At 36.1% G+C, this 7459-nt stretch overlaps 1 pseudogene; it reads left to right on the forward strand.

Moving 5' to 3' along the window:
- Nucleotides 1-5320: 5320 nt before the first annotated feature.
- Nucleotides 5321-5427, forward strand: LOC126614114 (small nucleolar RNA R71; annotated as a pseudogene).
- Nucleotides 5428-7459: the final 2032 nt, after the last annotated feature.

Genomic DNA, 7459 nt, shown 5'->3' on the forward strand with positions numbered 1-7459 from the left:
AACCCTAACAATTCTCTCTGTCTCCAAAGTTGCATAAAAGAAAACGTAGCCAAAAAGTGAGAACGGCAAAGCAATATATCTGCTATGCCCACCCCCCTCCCTCAAAACCCTAAAAACCAGGTCCTTTATTCCAACTAGGAAACTAAGATAACCAAAATAAAATAGGAAGCATAATCCTAAATTAAATGGTAAAATTCGCTTAAAATCTGAACAACCACGTTTTGGACCCTTAAGCTACTCTAAAACTAGCCTAATATAGCTGGATTTAATGTTTGAAATATTCTGAACACTTCTCCAGAAGGCCATGAACCCATCAGAGGTCATCTTGAGCTCCAAAATCACAATTTAAGCCCAAAAACGTCATTTTCCAACACTGCACACTGTTTCTTTATTCCATCGCTAGAAAATAACCGCTATGTAGAAAAATCTCAAATTTTGATGCGAACATGCCAAGAGGCACCTGAATATCCTCCAATTTGAATCACTCTAAAATTCATCTGTTTGGTGCTGTTTTGCTCTAGAGGAAGTCAGATGTCCTATATTGAAAATATAAATCAAAGTATCAAAATTCTACCAAAATAATTACCAAAACATACTAAGAATAGGGTAAAATATGTAATATGAATTTGACTCATCAAAATACCCCCAAACTTAGCTTTTTGCTTGTCCTCAAGCAAAAACAACTAGAAAACAAAAATAAAAACTAACAAACTAAAGACTTAACTAAAACTAACTGACAAAAATTTTCACCTTCAAAGTTGCAATCCATAGAACACGTTAAAAATCAGAACATCTTTTCAAAAGTTCCAACCAATCCCACCATAGAGTCTAAACCATTTAGAATCAATTAGAAAAGAATTCACAAACTTCCTTTGGTGTAAAGTGAACCAACATAGTTAAGAAGACTCGACTAAAACCCTTACCTCTCGTCCTTCTTTATTTCACACATACTAACTTTAAATATACTACTTTTCTTTTTCTTTTCTATTCAATTTTTTTTCTCTTTTTTTTTCATATATAACAATTTTTTTCAGTAAAGTAGTGGTCGTGCAAGGTCGGTTCACTTAAGCTTTAGGTCAATGACTCCTAAACCACTAGGGCTTTAGGGCACTAGGTGTAGAACACCCCTAAGGACTTATTAACCTGAGCTGAAAAGGATACGAAACCAACAAACCACCCTGCCCCATGCCAAAACTCTACCGTTTGACGCGAGAATCACTGCTGATTAGGCAGGATTGGCTTGGTTACTAGGCAAGGCCTCGGGTGAGACAATTATTACTTTATTCATAACAAGAACTAACTTTACTTTATATAGAACAAAAATATAAATACACTTAGATAAAAAAGTAAGTGTTTCAATCTCGCTCCCCAGAAACCATGTTGGTGTGATGTGCAAAGTTTTCAAAGTATAATTCATGAATTAGTGTCTAAACAACGATAAATAGAAAAGACTCTACTGTTAGATTATTCTTCACCATGTCCATTTGTTCTAACGTTTAAAACAAACTACGGATATTAACTTAAAAACAAAAATTTTTATTTGTCTCAAAAAATAAAAATCCTAAAATTTTACTTTCCCACCCCCAAACTTATTTCACACTTTGTTCTCAAGGTGTGGAATATCAAATAAAATATAAAAGACAACAAAATAAAAGAAAATAAAATTAAAGACAAAAACGAAATCTGAACTAAACATAAAAAAATATAAAAAAACTAAAGAAAAGCCCAGGAAAGGTAACAAAATAAATAAATAATTAAAGAAAGGAAAACATGCACCTGGTGTGAATAATGACATGAAGGGATCCAAAGTCATGAGGAGTCACACATTGGGCCATGAAAAACCAAGGAAAAACATGAAGAAAAGCCCACGAAAATAGAGACAAAGCAGCCAAGTGTGCTGTTCACACGCATTACATACACGAGCACCAGAAACCCTTTCTCTCTTAAATAAGCATTGGATGCTCTTGATACATTTGCCTCGAGCCAAGAGCCGAACGGCTCTTTTCTATCCATTCCCATCCCTTTCTGAATAATAATAATGTTGTTTGTTGAAACCGAAGCCTCTCTCTGTGTCTAGAAAGTCAGAAAAGCATCTCTTATTGCTCTCATTTCAAACCCATCCATCTCTGCTCTCTCTCTCTCTTCTTCATTACTCTAAAAAACGCAAGAGTCTTTTGTCTCTTTAGAAAACCAGCCTTATCCTCTCTCCTAGCACGTTTGCACCAGCGCCAATTATTACAACCCTTCTATCTCACAGCAGCTCCTTCATCCTCTCTAAGCGCTGCATCCGTAGACTTCCATAACCCAGCAACAAACACACCTCCATGAGTACCTAGCCGTGGTGGAGTGAGCTGAAAAGCTAAGATGCTGAAGGTAAAAATGAAGGAAATTTTATGAAAAACATGTTCATTTGAGCAACATCTATGACATGCAATTAACAATTAAAGGTGTAATCATGCTTGTATGCACTCAAAAACAAAACAATACCCATGAAATTCAAAGCCTAGTAGTTATGTGAACCAAGACTCAACTCAATAACAAAGTGAGTTGAGAAATTTTATACCTTTGTTGATTCCTCTTTGCATAAGCAAAGGCTAATCATCCAAGGAGAGGGCCTTCATTCCTTGCTTCTTAGTTCCATGGATTTCTTGGATGAGGATGGTTGAAAGGATTCTCCAAGTTCCCAAAGTTGAGAACCTCTAAGTCTCTACACCAAGGTAGGACTTGAAGAAGAGATGAGTGACCTAGAGGAAGTAAGATTGCTAGCTAAAATCCTCTAGGGTGGCCTGCCTCTTAGAGAGAAAAGGGAGCTTGTGTTCTCATCTTTTCTCCCAAAAGAAACCCTAAGGATGAAATGGCTATAAAGTTGCCTTTATACCACCTCACAATGGAGTGGCAAACTTGCAATTGGGGTTGATGTTGATGTAGATCTGCTACTGGATGCATGATTCCATCTAAAACTATCTCTTTGTGCATTAATTCTTGTTTTTCTTGTTTGCTGGCTGCATAAAAATCAAAAGTTGAAATCAGAGAAAAAACTGTAAAAGATACTATCGGTAAACTAAAATAAAACAAGTAAAAGCAAATATTTTTTGTTTTTTGTTTTTTTTTTCTGTTTCTGTATGTTTTGTTTTGGTTATTTTTTATTTTTATGATAACCTAAGAAATGAAATGCAACTCGAAACTGAAAGTAATGAAATAAAAATGGAAGATAGTAAAGAAAAAGTTAGAGAATTGGGTTGCCTCCCAATAAGCGCTTTAGTTAACGTCCATAGCTAGACGTTACCGAAGGCTGGTAATCAAGTTACTTGTTCTTTCAGAGTTGATGACTTGCTTGCACAAAACTTCCTTAGGAATGGTTTTAGTTGATACTTCTTGACCTTGAGCACACAACCCTTACCCTCTGTTTCAATGTCCACGTTACCATTTTGAAAAACTTGTTTAACCATATAAGGGCCTTTCCACCGAGACGCTTGTTAACCTGGAATTGACTTGAAATCTGAACTTAATAACCACACTTTTGTACCTGTCTGTATTTTCTCACAACTTGGACTGCCTTGCAACTTTTTATTCTTGCCCTTGGCATTCAGATGTTTTTGGTTAATCTGATGGCCTGGATAGTTGTTAAACAAAGTTGGTCTTGTTTTTTAGTTTTGCACTTCAACCAGCCGAACTTTGTGCTGCTGCGCTTTGCTATCACACTCACGAATCACATTTTGAGTCTTTATCGGCAGATTGTCAATTGATGATTTGCTCATAAAGTTGGCTCGAGGTAAACCATCTAATGCATCAACACGCATGCATTCTTGCTTATTACCTGGATGTGTGGTAGCTTCAAACAACCTAAAAAAACCGTTTGATCTTCAACCCGGAATGTTAGTGTTCTGGCTTCAACATCAATAAGAGTTCAGGCTGTTGCCAGGAATGGACGGCCTAAGATGATGGGTGTTGTCAAATCCTCATCCATGTCCAACACCATAAAATCAGTTGGTAAATATAAATTGTCAACCTTCACAATAACATCTTCAATGATCCTTTTAGGATAGGTAATTGAACAATCAGCCAATTGAATAATGTTAGAGGTTGGCTTCAGCTCTCCTTCACCTAAACGTTTAAAAACAGAATAGGGCATTAAGTTTACACTAGCACCTAAATCAATTAAAGCACTACTAAAATCACAATTTCTAATGGTGCAAGAGATAGTAAAACTCCCTGGATCTTTTTTCTTTGGAGGCAATTTATGCAATAAGACCACACTACATTGTTCCGTTAGAACCACTTTTGTGGAATCCACAAGCTTCTTTTTCTTTGTACAAACATCTTTAAAAAACTTGGCATAAGATGGAATGTTCTTGATTGCATCAATTAATGGAAGATTAATTTGAACTTTAGCCAAAGTCTTTATAAAATCTGTCATTTGTTGATCTGTGCTTTAGGCTTCAACCTTTCGGGATAAGGCATTGGAGGCACATAAACACGTTATGCAGTTTTTGTGGTAGCTTCTGCAGAATTTTCGGATCTGTCTTGTGGCTGCCCATAATCTGCAGAAATTGCAAAATCTGCAAAAATATTAGATTTTGCAAAATTTTCGAAATCTGTTTGTGGTTGTGGTGCTGCCTGCGAATCTCTTTCTGAAACTTACAATGCAATCTGCTCAATTTGTTTTTTCATATTTTTCATCGATGCATGCAGATTTTGGACTTCTTGACTAGTAATATTTGCTAATTTTTCAATTGCTATCTCCCAAGTAGCCTTAGGTTCAGCAGGTTGCTGTATTTGTTGTTGAAATTGTGGTTTAGCATGTTGATCTCTATCCCACTTTAAATTAGGATGATCTTTCCAACTTGGGTTGTAGAGATTTGACTACAAGTCATATCGGGGATGCTGAAAATTATTAAATGCATTAACCTGCTCCGCTATAAACTCTGGATAAGTTGTTTTATGTGGACAGCTCAAAAAATCATAGGTTGTCATGCTGCAAATGTTGCAGGCAGTTTGTAAGGGCTGCTATACAATAACCTATGAACCTGGAATTCTTTGTAATAACATGTCAAATTTTGCATCAAATCTTTCAAGCTTTTTCTCCATTTTTTCAATTTGTGCCGACACATATAGAGAACCATTAGACATCTCAAAAACAGACCTAGATTGTGGCTCCTCAACTGCCCATTATTGTGTATTTGCTGCCATTTTTTCAAATAATAAACAAACCTCTTGTGCAATTTTATCCTTGTACGAACCTCTGCATGACGCGTTGACAAAAGTTTTTGTTGTCATATTTAACCCTCTGAAAAATATATGCATTTGATCAGTACTATTAATACCATAATGTGGACATTTTCTAATCAACTCCTTGAACCGTTCCCATGCCTCATGAAACTCTTCATTTGGTTTTTGGGCAAAAGATAAAATATTAGTTCTCATGTCAAGAGTCTTTGAAGCTGGGTAATATTTGCTTAAAAAAATTTCATTGAGTTAGGCCCAAGTACTAATGCTTCTAGATGGAAGTGTGAGGAGCCATCTCTTTGCTTGATCTTTTAGAGTGTATGGAAATAAATGGAGCTTAATAGATTCGGCTAATAATCCTCTCACCAAAATATACTTGCATCCCATTAAAAATTCTACAATATGCATGTTAGGATCGTCAGTTGATAACCCATGAAATGTAGGTAGAATATTCAACATGTGCTGCTTTATTTCGAATGTAGACCCTTCCTCCACTTCTAGATAAGTGATGCAACTTGGTATATTAGTGTTGTGAGCTATCAGTGAATCATCCAGAGGCTAACCAGCCTTTGGAATAACAAAAGCCATTGTCTCTTTGCTGTGCAGAACCCCAGAAAATAAAGACTGCAGAAAAGTCCCCTGTAAAGAAGGAACCCACTGCAAATTTTGTTACCTGTGTCTTCTTCTCAACGTCTGCTCAGGTTCTGGATCAAATGGAATCAATTTTTTATCTGTTGAACGTGTGCTGACCATGCACACATTGTAATTTGCACTGCCCTGTTGTGATCTGTAAAAATAAAAATTAATTAATTAATTTTTTTTCTTATTTTTTTTAAATTTTATTTTATACGTACAACAATAACTAATGTAGAATATGTTTAGAACGAATTATTTTAAATGATCCCCAACAACAGCACCATTTTCTTGAGAGAGATTTTACTACACATGTAAACAAGCTAAAAACTCCTATAATACTTGCAAGAATGACAAGGTTATTGTAGTATAAATGGATCTCGTAAGATCGTTCTCCACATGGATTATTAAATAAATCGAAGCAAATCAAATTCCAATAATTGTTGTAAAGGAGAAAATTGAGGTGATTGATTTTTATGGCCTAATTTAATAAAACGAATTTAACTAATAAAAATAAGACAATCTGCAATATTAAAACTGGAGGGAAAAAAAAAACAGTTTTGGAAAAATCAAATTAAGAAGGCATTAGGGTTCCTGTGACAGACTGTCTCGAAATATTTTATTGATCGTATGAAATGACCATTTTGCCCTTGAACGTTGTGTGTTTGTGTGTGCAAATGGGCTAAGCTTTTGGATCAATCTATTTTCCTTCCTAACTTTTTGGACCCAGTTGGAACTTAAAATTTTATTTGTTTTGTTTGGTTGCCCAAACTTGGACAACATACACCCACCCACACAAACCCGTTGACCTCTCTCTCTCTCAAATTTTTCTTCCATTTCCGTACAACTGTACGGACAACCTCTCAACCAACTTCATCACTCATGGATCGAAGTTGTGGAAGTTGTTTTCATGCTCCTTGCAAGCTTAAGAGTCCAGTTATAACTGTCATTGAGTTCTAAGGTCATAGGAGGTCTTAAAACTTCTTCACGAAGCTTATAGAAGAATTTTGGAGTGATTTGGATGTCGGGATACTCGAGTTCATCGAATTGCAGAGGTGGTCGGATTATCGAGATTTTTCTGGCAAGATTTCATTGGTTTTAGGACCTTAAAGTGGTAAGAATGTGTTCTTCTCATCCGAAGCTTCATTTTGGTACAAATTTCAAGGAATTTGGTTGAAAAATGAGTGAGATATGAAGCTTTAAAGTTTTTCCAAAAACCGGCGACGCAGCAGTGGCCAGCGCCGGACTCCGGCGAACCAAGGAAGGAGAAGGAGCATATTCCGTTAATTTTGACGGAATATTCTTAACGCTATCAGGTAAAAATAACGATATATGCTGATTTTTTATGGAATATTCCTTAACAACGTTAACTATTCCGTTTGGTGTGCCAAGCACGTGCCTACGCATGGCTGCGTGTGTGGCCGTGCCTTGGCCGGCACGTGAGGGTGCGTGGGTGCTTGAAAAATTATTCTAAAAATATGGGGATATTTGTGGGGTTGAGTAGATCACGTTGGTATATTCAAACATCCCAATTGAGCATCATATGAGAAGTTATTACTAATTTTGTTTATGTGCTTTAAAATAATGTTTAAATAGTTGT

Source organism: Malus sylvestris, chromosome 2 (genome assembly GCF_916048215.2).
Source record: "Malus sylvestris chromosome 2, drMalSylv7.2, whole genome shotgun sequence".
Classification (NCBI taxonomy): domain Eukaryota; kingdom Viridiplantae; phylum Streptophyta; class Magnoliopsida; order Rosales; family Rosaceae; genus Malus; species Malus sylvestris.